The 14,590-nt window shown below is 39.8% G+C and overlaps 2 protein-coding genes across 2 annotated transcripts in view; one reads left to right on the top strand and one right to left on the bottom strand.

The window, feature by feature from the left end:
• LOC124789478 (glutaredoxin-3) overlaps nt 1-14,590 on the top strand; it is a 61,482-nt gene that overhangs the window by 44,413 nt on the left and 2,479 nt on the right. The window lies entirely within an intron of this gene.
• The window catches only part of LOC124789479 (probable tRNA pseudouridine synthase 1), a 116,412-nt gene continuing 114,131 nt past the window's right edge, over nt 12,310-14,590 (bottom strand). Inside the window, exon 8 of the transcript XR_007016124.1 lies at nt 12,310-12,636. The gene's annotated coding sequence lies outside the window, so the exon portion shown is untranslated. The remainder of the gene's footprint in view (nt 12,637-14,590) is intronic.

Below are 14,590 nucleotides of genomic sequence, written 5' to 3'. Positions count from 1 at the left end.
TTCTTTTAGTTTATCCAGGTCCCATCTCCTTAAATTCCCACCTTTTTGCAGTTTCTTCAGTTTTAATCTACAGGTCATAACCAATAGATTGTGGTCAGAGTCCACATCTGCCCCTGGAAATGTCTTACAATTTAAAACCTGGTTCCTAAATCTCTGTCTTACCATTATATAATCTATCTGATACCTTTTAGTATCGCCAGGGTTCTTCCATGTATACAACCTTCTTTCATGATTCTTAAACCAAGTGTTAGTTATGATTATGTTGTGCTCTGTGCAAAATTCGACCAGGCGGCTTCCTCTTTCATTTCTGTCCCCCAATCCATATTCACCTACTATGTTTCCTTCTCTCCCTTTTCCTACACTCGAATTCCAGTCACCCATGACTATTAAATTTTCGTCTCCCTTCACAATCTGAATAATTTCTTTTATTTCATCATACATTTCTTCAATTTCTTCGTCATCTGCAGAGCTAGTTGGCATATAAAGTTGTATTACTGTAGTAGGCGTGGGCTTCGTATCTATCTTGGCCACAATAATGCGTTCACTATGCTGTTTGTAGTAGCTTACCCGCATTCCTATTTTCCTATTCATTATTAAACCTACTCCTGCATTACCCCTATTTGATTTTGTGTTTATAACCCTGTAGTCACCTGACCAGAAGTCTTGTTCCTCCTGCCACGGAACTTCACTAATTCCCACTATATCTAACTTCAACCTATCCATTTCCCTTTTTAAATTTTCTAACCTACCTGCCCGATTAAGGGATCTGACATTCCACGCTCCGATCCGTAGAACGCCAGTTTTCTTTCTCCTGATAACGACATCCTCTTGAGTAGTCCCCGCCCGGAGATCCGAATGGGGGACTATTTTACCTCCGGAATATTTTACCCAAGAGGACGCCATCATCATGTAATCATACAGTAAAGCTGCATGCCCTCGGGAAAAATTACGGCTGTAGTTTCCCCTTGCTTTCAGCCGTTCGCAGTGCCAGCACAGCAAGGCCGTTTTGGTTATTGTTACAAGGCCAGATCAGTCAATCATCCAGACTGTTGCCCTTGCAACTACTGAAAAGGCTGCTGCCCCTCTTCAGGAACCACACGTTTGTCTGGCCTCTCAACAGATACCCCTCCGTTGTGGTTGCACCTACGGTACGGCTATCTGTATCGCTGAGGCACGCAAGCCTCCCCACCAACGGCAAGGTCCATGGTTCATGGGGGGGGGGGGGGGGATTATGCATATTAACAGCAAAAGTCTGAAATATGTGAGCACACAAACATGAACCATGGACCTTGCCGTTGGTGGGGAGGCTTGCGTGCCTCAGCGATACAGATAGCCGTACCGTAGGTGCAACCACAACGGAGGGGTATCTGTTGAGAGGCCAGACAAACGTGTGGTTCCTGAAGAGGGGCAGCAGCCTTTTCAGTAGTTGCAAGGGCAACAGCCTGGATGATTGACTGATCTGGCCTTGTAACAATAACCAAAACGGCCTTGCTGTGCTGGCACTGCGAACGGCTGAAAGCAAGGGGAAACTACAGCCGTAATTTTTCCCGAGGGCATGCAGCTTTACTGTATGATTACATGATGATGGCGTCCTCTTGGGTAAAATATTCCGGAGGTAAAATAGTCCCCCATTCGAATCTCCGGGCGGGGACTAATCAAGAGGATGTCGTTATCAGGAGAAAGAAAACTGGCGTTCTACGGATCGGAGCGTGGAATGTCAGATCCCTTAATCGGGCAGATAGGTTAGAAAATTTAAAAAGGGAAATGGATAGGTTGAAGTTAGATATAATGGGAATTAGTGAAGTTCGGTGGCAGGAGGAACAAGACTTCTGGTCAGGTGACTACAGGGTTATAAACACAAAATCAAATAGGGGTAATGCAGGAGTAGGTTTAATAATGAATAGGAAAATAGGAACGCGGGTAAGCTACTACAAACAGCATAGTGAACGCATTATTGTGGCCAAGATAGATACAAAGCCCACACCTACTACAGTAGTACAAGTTTATATGCCAACTAGCTCTGCAGATGACGAAGAAATTGAAGAAATGTATGATGAAATAAAAGAAATTATTCAGATTGTGAAGGGAGGCGAAAATTTAATAGTCATGGGTGACTGGAATTTGAGTGTAGGAAAAGGGAGAGAAGGAAACATAGTAGGTGAATATGGATTGGGGGACAGAAATGAAAGAGGAAGCCGCCTGGTAGAATTTTGCACAGAGCACAACATAATCATAACTAACACTTGGTTTAAGAATCATGAAAGAAGGTTGTATACATGGAAGAACCCTGGAGATACTAAAAGGTATCAGATAGATTATATAATGGTAAGACAGAGATTTAGGAACCAGGTTTTAAATTGTAAGACATTTCCAGGGCCAGATGTGGACTCTGACCACAATCTATTGGTTATGACCTGTAGATTAAAACTGAAGAAACTGCAAAAAGGTGGGAATTTAAGGAGATGCGACCTGGATAAACTGAAAGAACCAGAGGTTGTACAGAGATTCAGGGAGAGCATAAGGGAGCAATTGACAGGAATGGGGGAAATAAATACAGTAGAAGAAGAATGGGTAGCTTTGAGGGATGAAGTAGTGAAGGCAGCAGAGGATCAAGTAGGTAAAAAGACGAGGGCTAGTAGAAATCCTTGGGTAACAGAAGAAATATTGAATTTAATTGATGAAAGGAGAAAATATAAAAATGCAGTAAGTGAAACAGGCAAAAAGGAATACAAACGTCTCAAAAATGAGATCGACAGGAAGTGCAAAATGGCTAAGCAGGGATGGCTAGAGGACAAATGTAAGGATGTAGAGGCCTATCTCACTAGGGATAAGATAGATACCGCCTACAGGAAAATTAAAGAAACCTTTGGAGATAAGAGAACGACTTGTATGAATATCAAGACCTCAGATGGAAACCCAGTTCTAAGCAAAGAAGGGAAAGCAGAAAGGTGGAAGGAGTATATAGAGGGTCTATACAAGGGCGATGTACTTGAGGACAATATTATGGAAATGGAAGAGGATGTAGATGAAGATGAAATGGGAGATATGATACTGCGTGAAGAGTTTGACAGAGCACTGAAAGACCTGAGTCGAAACAAGGCCCCCGGAGTAGACAATATTCCATTGGAACTACTGACGGCCGTGGGAGAGCCAGTCCTGACAAAACTCTACCATCTGGTGAGCAAGATGTATGAAACAGGCGAAATACCCTCAGACTTCAAGAAGAATATAATAATTCCAATCTCAAAGAAAGCAGGTGTTGACAGATGTGAAAATTACCGAACTATCAGCTTAATAGGTCACAGCTGCAAAATACTAACACGAATTCTTTACAGACGAATGGAAAAACTAGTAGAAGCCAACCTCGGGGAAGATCAGTTTGGATTCCGTAGAAACACTGGAACACGTGAGGCAATACTGACCTTACGACTTATCTTAGAAGAAAGATTAAGGAAAGGCAAACCTACGTTTCTAGCATTTGTAGACTTAGAGAAAGCTTTTGACAATGTTGACTGGAAATCTCTCTTTCAAATTCTGAAGGTGGCAGGGGTAAAATACAGGGAGCGAAAGGCTATTTACAGTTTGTACAGAAACCATATGGCAGTTATAAGAGTCGAGGGACATGAAAGGGAAGCAGTGGTTGGGAAGGGAGTAAGACAGGGTTGTAGCCTCTCCCCGATGTTGTTCAATCTGTATATTGAGCAAGCAGTAAAGGGAACAAAAGAAAAATTCGGAGTAGGTATTAAAATTCATGGAGAAGAAATAAAAACTTTGAGGTTCGCCGATGACATTGTAATTCTGTCAGAGACAGCAAAGGACTTGGAAGAGCAGTTGAATGGAATGGACAGTGTCTTGAAAGGAGGATATAAGATGAACATCAACAAAAGCAAAACAAGGATAATGGAATGTAGTCTAATGAAGTCAGGTGATGCTGAGGGAATTAGATTAGGAAATGAGGCACTTAAAGTAGTAAAGGAGTTTTGCTATTTGGGGAGCAAAATAACTGATGATGGTCGAAGTAGAGAGGATATAAAATGTAGGCTGGCAATGGCAAGGAAAGCGTTTCTGAAGAAGAGAAATTTGTTAACATCCAGTATAGATTTAAGTGTCAGGAAGTCATTTCTGAAAGTATTTGTATGGAGTGTAGCCATGTATGGAAGTGAAACATGGACGATAAATAGTTTGGACAAGAAGAGAATAGAAGCTTTCGAAATGTGGTGCTACAGAAGAATGCTGAAGATTAGATGGGTAGATCACATAACTAATGAGGAAGTGAATAGGATTGGGGAGAAGAGAAGTTTGTGGCACAACTTGACCAGAAGAAGGGATCGGTTGGTAGGACATGTTCTGAGGCATCAAGGGATCACCAATTTAGTATTGGAGGGTAGCGTGGAGGGTAAAAATCGTAGAGGGAGACCAAGAGATGAATACACTAAGCAGATTCAGAAGGATGTAGGTTGCAGTAGGTACTGGGAGATGAAAAAGCTTGCACAGGATAGAGTAGCATGGAGAGCTGCATCAAACCAGTCTCAGGACTGAAGACAACAACAACAACAACACAAACAGATAGCAATTCGAGCAACACCTGTAACAAAAATTATCATTTTTAGTGTCTCACTTGGTGATTTTGTTTATTCCATGCAGTTTTTCATCTCTTTGACACCTGTCACTGACTCAAGTATCAGTACAATTATACAAAGTATCTTTCACTTCCTTCCTTTCCCTCAATCTGGGGCAGATCTCATGGAACACACTACATTCACTGTTTTGGATTCTAAAATGGAGAAATAGTGAAGCACAACAGCAATAAAGCATGGCAGCTGTTCAATCTCAACAGTGTTTTCAAAATACTTTGTGTCACAAGAGATCAAATAGTCTGTAAGTTATTTGTTAATGAGAAACTTAGCAGATGATGTGATAATGTGGAACTGCAAAGTAACACATAGCTACCACTCTATTTGTTACTAGTACCTCAGCACAGGAACTTAAATGTATGATTGGATTTACCTGATTTTGGATTGTGGGATATAATCTATAGTCTGGTCAGTCACTTGTTGCTTGACACTTCACACTTTGTAGCAGGTTTCCTCCAACCTGAGCGCTCTGCTGTTCACTGTTGTCAAAGTACCAGAATAATTTGTTAGTTTACTTGCAATGCCACGCCCAGCTTTCTTTCTTGATATGTTTGGAATTTTGTATCCTGATTCCTGGGCCTGCCCCTTTTATTTTGCATTTCACCAGACATGTTAACACACGCAATGATGCTAATGAAATACGCACTTTTCATACACAGCACTAACCAAACACTACTCAATCCTTTTGCACAAGATGTGATTTGCTGTCATATACACAGGGATCAGCTTAGATTAGATAAGCTTCATATAAGATGCCAAACTTTTTGAAGGTGGCACATCAGCATTGTGACTGGCAATGGAAAATCATAACTGTATCAGTGTAGAGTGTAATGCAGGATAGTAGTGTAGCTCAATGGTTAAGATACATTTTTGTCTTCTAGAAGGTCCTGGGTTCAAATCTCATCACATGCTTTGAAATTTATTTCTAACCTTATCAGAATGACTTTGATTATTATTTTTATTCAATAAACTGATTTATATAAAATGTTTTAATTTCTAATACTTTGCCACATCATTATATTGACTCTTCAATGTATTCTTTTTTTTTTCTATCATTCATGTGTGTTGTCTGTAACCTATAACCGGGACTGCCTACAATTGGTAATGTGGCAGCTCATGTAGCCAGGGCGAGTATAGTTTCTGGTGACCAGTGAGAGCAAGAAACTACAGTTTGCTTTCAGCACTCAGACTGAAATTTCTCTATCCTGAGTTTGCTCATAGAGGTTAGCTTTAATCATCATGAACAAAGTAAGCATGATCAGTAGTTTTGCAACATATTGTCAACTGTCATTTTCTTGAATTCATTGCACATTGTAAGATCGTGTTTAGTCTAGAACACGAGTTTAAATTTAGGGCTGCAAAATGCATTGTCTAGCACAGTTCAGTTATTGGTGACAATCAGCTGTCGACAGATTATCTCCTGTACCCGTCGTAGCTCTCAGTGACTGCTTCCAACATTGCTCCAAATTACACATGAGATACACACGTTCTCTTTGCCCTTGAGTGGAGGATGCTGGAAGTAGAAGATTGAGATCGGATCATTGCACATTGGCTGCTCAGACCACCACACCTCCCTGTCTCAGAGTAGCCAGCTTATAGCTTATCAAAGAAACAGACATGTAATGGATTGATGTATAGCAGAAGTGACATGACAGTTGATGCTGACTCACTAGGACTAAGTACAGCCTCGTTACTCATTTTTGTAAATAATATAACAATCTGAATGCACAACACATTACACAAAACACAATGGCTATTTATTGCTATGGTGCACAGTAATGATGCGTAGCTAAGGTTGAAAATGAGCGTAAACATTCTGGAGCAGCAGCCAACTTCGACCTGTCACAGAAGGTACAATAGAAAGCGTGCTACAGCACTTCTGAAGTAACCAGATACATTTGGGTGTCACCTATAACTGAGTGATAGCCAGTAGCCGATGTGCCAGCGCTATAATGGCAAGTTACAGACATCAACTGACAAGTAATTGTAATAGGACTGTAGTGACTGACAACACTCGGCTGCAAAACAGTTGGTGTTTGAGAAGATTACAAGTTTATACGTTATCTGCAGACTTAATAACTGTGATTTAAATGAGGCCCTAGCTGGATTCTTTATAAACTAGGCAACTCAATAATAACTTTAAATTAAAATTGTTTAGTCATCAAAGCCACAACAGTACTATACTATTGGCACTTAATTATAGTAAACTTTAGCAGGCAGCAAAATTCACAAAGCAGACTCAACACAGTGATGGGTTCAATCTGTTAGTTTGTTAATCCACTTTCCTTGAAACTCTACAGTCCTTTCGAAGTTCACACTCACTGAAAAATTGTAAGTCATGATGGACTCCTGACATATTCAAAGTCCCAAAACTTGACTTATATTTGCATCCTTGAGATAGAGCTCCTCAACCTTTTGATGGTAAACCCGAAGACCCCTTGTGAAAATATCCTAAGTCACAAGGCTAGCGAAATAATAAGTCCCAACAACTTGACTACGTGGCCACTTACCGCCAGATATCGGTCACAAACTTTCCTACTTACGTGTTTTGAAGATAAACTCAAAGTTCCTCATTCCTTAGAGTCTAAACTCCAAGTCTCCCCTCGTCTTCACATACAAGCCCAGCTTCCATTTGCCCTCACTATTTCTTTCTGGTGCTTTTTCTTCATTAGCTGCCACTGTTCTCTCCCTCTTACCACATAATTCCGTCCTAATGATGTTCATTTTATTACAATATTTTTCACAACTTTGAGTCAATTGGCTTACATTCATAAATAATAGATTGTGCTCAAGTGCCAATCAAATGATACAAAACACTTCAGTAAATATTAAAAATGAATAACGCCTCATTAAATATTAGACTAACATGAATTATTTTCATACCGACACAAATACAGGAATATGCTGCACATTTTTAATATTCAGAACTGTAAGTGAAGTTTGGAAAGTACAGTGCATTAGATGTGCATGCTGTGGTGTTTGATTGATGTTGGTAAGTGTAAATCTGATGGAAATTCCACCCAAGTCACCCTTGGCTCGCTTTTCGCGTAGAGGCATGCTTGTGGCCACTTGCTAGGCCATTTGAGACTGTCCTAGATTACATGATACTACCTGCTCCACCCATTAAGCTCTCAACCTCTGCTAACGGCATACCAGAGTGTGCCTGAACAAACTTCGTAAACTTTTAAACTTTCCAAAATGAAAATAGTAGGTAGTTGCATTTGCATGCAGCAATCATTTCTAAAGAACTGCTCAAAGTTTTTCTAATGCCTTTCTGCAAACAAATGGCTTAAATGGGTACTTATTCTCTTGCTGGAATTCTCTACACATTGGTAAACAACAATCTGGAGTTCCCCAGCAACCATTCACATGTCTTGTCTTGGAACATCTGTCCAAGCTATTCAGTCTCATTCGCCACACTGCAATTACCAGTCCACTGAAAACAAACATAGGTGTCCACTGTATTATTTTTCGAAAGGTTGGGGTGGAGAGAGGATGGGGGAGTGAAATAACATACATCACCATAGGTGCTCTGTGAATATGGCGAACTGCGACACACCTTGTTTACAAGATGTCTTGTGTACAAAAAGATGTCTGAATTCTGGACTGTAAATGATCTGCTCAAAACTGATGAAAAATCTACTCAAACTGCTGAATTTTTGACTTTACAGTTTGATCTCTTGCATTCTTTAAATTTCTAATATTATTTCATATCACTGATAAAATACAATAGGCGTCAATATTTACTAGTTATGGATCAGGGAAATTCAAACTTGCCAAGACTTGCTCTTCTTCCTGCACACAATTCACATATGAAGCAGGAAAGGGCCGGGAATAGTAGTACCCCCTTACACACAAATGGTGAGTTTTGAGTATAGATGTAAAAGTACATCATTACAAATGATGCTATCTATATCAGTTCATTAGTTTATTGGTTTATATGCCTTTTTGAGTGGTACCAAATTTACAATTTCCAAAATAAAGTGTGTCAGTAAATATTAAAGCTTATATCACAGGAGGGTGTCACCTTGTAAATAAAGAAAAATGTTTCTTGAAATAATGGAATTTTAAAAAAAAGCTAATAAGTAATCGAGATGACAATATTCATATTGGTCATAATGATGGACTCGTTCCATTTACAAATAAAAGCAGAAGTTCCATTTTTGTTGCACTCTTCCAACTTGATATGAGTACTAAGAGTACTACAGAATTGCTGTGGAGAATATAGTGGCACTGGCAATTGTAATTTTTGCATCTAGGAATCCTGCATACTTGGTTCCCTAGACAAACAATCAGACAAGTCGTATTAATGAGTTTTACTACAGTGAGAAAAGATACAGTACTTAACTTTGACAATTACACAGATGTGTCACAAGCAAAGGGTGACATACGAAATAATCAGTCTTTGCAGTGACTGCTGATCTCTTATATGACAAGTCTTTCCTGAACTGTCATGACGCTGCTATCCAAGTCGCTTACCTTGAAGCTGCTATTGAACTGGGCCATCGCCAGTTGGTCGTGTCACTTATGTCCTCTTCTCATAGGGGCCGCTGCTGTCACATAGGGAGGTCCAGTCAGCATGTGATTGGCTGATCTCTTCTCACAGCCTTCTCTGCTTCGTTGTTCCCAACTGGTGTACTGGTGTTTTATTGGATGAAACAAGGACTGCAGTGGCTTGCGATCTGTTACTAAGTAAAATTTTCTGCCATACGAATAGTGGTGGAATTTGGTGACATAATACACAATAGCCAATGCCTCTTTCTCTATCTGCAAATAGTTACACTGTGCTTTGGAAAACGCTTTTGATGCGAAAGCAGTAGGCCTGTCTTTATGTGAATAAGCACTGCACCGATTCCATGAAAGGAAGCGTCAACTTGCAATACAATTGGTTTGTCAGGATCGAAGTGAACCAAGCATCGATCACTGAGCAATTCATCTTTAAGTTTTTGAAAAGCTTCTTGGCACTCATGTGTCCAAACAAAGGGAACATTCTTGCAATGCAAGTGACGCAGTGGAGTTGCGATTTGTGCAGCACTCAGTATGAAGCGAATGTAATAGTTCATTTTCCCTAAGACTCACTGCAATTCCATGACATTGTGAGGAACTGGCAGGTCGCATATGGCTAACAAATGTGACTGAAGAGGATGTACACCTTGACTGTTTATCACATGACCAAGATATTGCAACTCAGTTTTTAAAAAAATCACACTTGTCCAGTCAATACTTTAGTCCTGCGTCGGATACACACGAAACAAAGCATGCAAATTTGCAGTGTGTTCTTCAGGTGTACAACCTGCTATGACAATACCGTCCAAATAGATTGAACAGTTGGTACTTAAGCAGTCAGCTGTTCCAAATACCATTGGAAAATGGCGGGTGCGGAAGTACTGCCAAAAGGCAGATGCAAATGTTTAAACAAGTGCAAATGGGTGTTCACAATAGTCACTTTTGGAGATTCTTTGTCTAGTGGTATTTGAAGATATGCGCCATACAAATCAATTTTTGAAAAGTAGCGACTAGCCCATAATCTGTCCATGAGATCCTCTGGGCATGGCAAGGGATAAGTATCAATCACAGTTTGTGGGTTGACTGTAGACTTAGTCAATTCAGAAGTGAGTGCGGCCTGTAGGTTTGGGGAGCAAACCAGTGGACTTGCCCATTGACTAGCTTGTATGGGTGCAATAGCTCCGCTATCTTGCAATTCTTTAAGTTCAGCAGCCACTTTATCCCGTAATGCAGAGAGTACAGTTCTGGCGTGGCAAAATTTCAGCTGAGCATTGTCTTTCATAGTAATATATGCAACAAAATTGTTAGTTTTGCCTAAACCTTCAGAGAAGAGTTCAGGGGGTTCTTTCAGCAAGCTAGCTACATTGTCTTTGGCTTGAATGCAGTCACTTACAACACATTGTCCTGAATTGAATTTTAAAGCCAAACAAATCAAGGCCAAATATGTTCTCACAATCACGTGATTGTAGCACAGTGAAAGTTACAGTTCACGTATGCAAGTGCTACATGGGAGGCAAGGTACATTTTCCGAGAATGGGAATGTCTTGTCCATTGTAAGCCGCCAGGTGGGTGCTAGTTTTAGAGAGGCGGGGGAGTCTAGTAGTTCATATGTGCTACGATTCAGCAATGTAACAGAGGCACCCATGTCCAACTGAAATTTCTCACATTTTCCACTAATACACAAATGAACAAAAAGTATGTTGGACTGGCATAGCACTGAAGAAACTGTTTGCTTGCTAGTTTTCCTAATGTCTGCAGCAGGTTTTGAATAAACTGCATTGATTACATGGGCCTCGTGACTAGATTTTTGGGAGTGGGCAGAGTTCTTATGTTCGTCTCATTGCAAACATACAGATTGTATGTGACCTTTCTTGCCACTATCGTAACACTGTGCTTGTTGGAACAGGCAATATTGGTGTTTGTGCCATGAATAGCACCAAGGGCATGACTTAATTCTATTCACCTGTTTAGAGAACTGTTTATGCGGCTTGGCACATGCGTGTATTGGTGCTTACTGGTTCGGTTGTAAGCAAGGGACCACTCAACCCAACAAATTGTTGGCTGCTCAAGTGTGTCAGCCACTGTGGCACCTGAATCATACTGATATAGAATTTGCATTATGTGATGAAATGATGAATCTGACTGTTTCAAAATCTGTTCTCTAAGTTTGATGTCAGTAACATTGTACACGATCGCATCACGCCAACAAAACATCTGAATATAAAGCACCACAAGCACATTTGAATTTGCATTTCCTCATCATACCCTGAAAATATGTTACCCACTCACAGTAAGTTTGTTCTGACCTTTTCTTGCAATCATAGAATTGGTACCTAGCAACCACCACATTCACGTGTTGGCCATGATAATTAGTTAGAGAATCTACAACCTGATCATAGGAAAGTCACTTGGAGTGACATTGGGGAACAATTTCTGAATGAGGCAAAAGACTGCCCTTCCTACGTTGACAAAAGTAATGTAGTTTCACAGTACCTGATACTTTGTGAGCAATAGTGTGGGCTTCATACATTTGCAACTACATGAGTCATTCCTCTTCTTTTTCGTTAAACTGGTGAAAGGGCGGTGTGGCACTTGGAGCTACAGTTGTTGCCATGCACTGTGTTCGGTCATTGGCTTGCGAGTAACTGCTGTACCATGTTTAGAAGGGTTGCAGTCTGCTGCGTCTGAACCTGAAACATCTGTGTTGCTGCGTTTCATCTGTTGCTTTCAACTGAGGCGTCTGAGCAGGGGGCGAGATAGGTGGGTTGCTCATTTTGGAATAGACAAATGCAATAAATAGACAATGCAAGCAATAGAAATAAGCACACAAGCAAAAAAAATTCTACAATGCCCACCTGAAAACACTAAATAGAAAAAACACTGAGACACGTTAAAATGTGTAAACACAACTCTGCAAAGCAAAGTCAAGGAAGAATTAAGGCGCCAGCAAAACACAAAAGCCCACAATAAACAAAACTATATCATCCAGGCTCTGTGTTTCACTATGGGATTTGTTCACCTCGTCGCCAATGTTTTTGTGTCTAGGAAGCCTTCATACACGGTTCACAAGACAATCAATCAAACAAGTCATATTAATGAGTTTTATTACAATAAGAAAAGATAAAATACTTAACTTTGACAATTACACAGATGAGTTGCAAGCAAAGGGCGAACATATGAAATAAGCAATCTTTGCGTGACTGCTGATGTCTAACTGACAAAAGTCTTTCCTGAACTGCTATCAAAGTGCCTATCGTGATGCTGCTATCCAAGTCGCTAATCTTGAAGCTGCTGTCGAACTGGGCTGTCACAAGTCAGTCGCGGCACTTACGTCCTCTTCACATAGGGGCCACTGCTGTCGCATTGTCATCCTGAGGTCCAGTCAGTGTGCAGTTGGTTGATTTCTTCTCGCAGCCCCTCTGCTTTGTCATTCTCGACTGGTGTGCCAGTGCTTGGCTTCATGTAGTAACTGTTATGGGGTGTATCATTCATTGACCTTGAAAGAGATGAATTTAGAAAACACATACAGTAGAAGTGGGCAAAGGCTTGCACTTTGCATGTCTAAGAGTTAAAAAGCTTTGTCAGCTACATTTGGCAAACATGTTATTAATGTGAATATAAACACTCAAATTTTATGTACAAAACTATGCAAAAACCTTTCATCTACAGTTTGTTAAATTTATGCTTTTCTGGTATAGAGTCTTAATCAATATATTAACAAAAGTAAGCCTGCTGTGGCTGTGTGTGCTGCCAGAACTTTGCAAGCGAGTGGTAACCCTCCGTGCCCCATGCATGAAGGTGATTTTGTTTTGGAACTGCAGGGATTAGTTATGAAGATATGTTTGTCTTAAGAGGGCATTTGTTCGTAACGATGTAATGAATGTAAGTGCGGTTTGTCTGTGCCACGCCGCTATAACTCTGCCACACACTCCTGCAGACTCATTAGGGTTATGTGATATGGTAACCTTCCATCTCCTATCTATGAAGAAGGTGTGGTTTTAAGATATGGATGTCAACTTAAAGGCGTTACACCAATGGACTCCATATGAGAAGATAGTGAAATAGCTTTGGAATCGAGTGTTGAAGTGCCTGGGGATTAGTCAGAATGTTCCAATGATCTATCTAGAATATTCAGAAATGTTACAGAATCTTTCAGCAGATTCAAGAATGTTCTAGATCTTGGAGGTAACCTGGAATTAATGGTAGGTGCATTACTTACACATTCTGGAATTTTTGGCAAACCCTTCCACTTATTCAATAACGTGCTCTAGCAGATGCATTGATTTCATGTTGGAAGAAATCATTTCTTTGGTCTCTAGTGAGGAAAGTACAATTAAGAGCAAATAAGAGAGTTCAACTTTCCAATGATGAAGCAGTGAAACATTTTGGCAATAAACTCATACAAATTAGTGAAGGCACTCGCCCAGTTGATTTTGTAACTTGGCCAAATTGAACTTATAAATAATTGATGTAACATTGTCAGTAGCTCCAATGAATTAATGGATAAAGTTTTGCTGAGCATTGCTTAAAGTTAGTCGGTTGGTTATTTGAAAGACCCATTTCATCAGTAAGAAGTCAAGTAGTTGATGCTATTAATTTAAAAAATCAAAACAAGAAATGGTCGTGAACAGTTATCAAACAGAGTAATTGAAGCAAAAACAATATCAGGAGAAGATAAAGGAAAAACAGCATTTATTCAGAGGATTCAACTTGCATCTACCTGGCTGCCATTTCAAGTCAGGACTGCAGTATCCAGTAAGATTAGCATTTAGTGTCACTATAAATGAGGTGTTATTAATGTAAAATAATCATACATCATGGCCAATTACAATTATGTAGCTTGGTCTAGGGATGGGAAACTCAAAGAATTTATGTATCCACTCATCAAATAGCAAGATGACAAATGTAGTTCACAACAAGTATTGTGGTGAGTTAATTAAGTATGGAATATAGTGAAAACAAAGAAATATTTTCATTCACTAAATTGTGTCTAGCTGTATTAAGAATGTTATGAATTAGTAGTTTTATAATTTCTGACTTCACCACCTACCATCAATCACTGGTTTTTGCATCAGGTGCTACCCTGGATTCCTCTGTTGTGTACTGGTGTGGTTGTGCAGTGATAGATGATGTGTTTCTGGAGGTAAGATTTTTGGAAGTGGTTGCTATCATATTGTGGTGGTCACCAGTCACCAGGAATCTTTTGTTCCTTTCATATCAGCATATATATTTTAAGAGAAAAAGTTAGAGATTTATCTTGGTTGTTGAGCCTTTGTGAATACCTTTGAATGTTTTTGAACGTTCTAAAATATTCTCGAATGTTCTAGATTTCAGTATGTTCTTGAAAGCTCCTGATTTTTTTAAATGTTTTGGAATGTTCCCAGAGTTCTGTAAAGAAGTGATTGACAGAGTAGTTTATTTCAAATTAGGTTATTGTTGAACATCTTAAT

This window comes from Schistocerca piceifrons, chromosome 3 (genome assembly GCF_021461385.2).
Source record: "Schistocerca piceifrons isolate TAMUIC-IGC-003096 chromosome 3, iqSchPice1.1, whole genome shotgun sequence".
Classification (NCBI taxonomy): domain Eukaryota; kingdom Metazoa; phylum Arthropoda; class Insecta; order Orthoptera; family Acrididae; genus Schistocerca; species Schistocerca piceifrons.
This window is presented reverse-complemented; position numbering and strand designations above follow the sequence as displayed.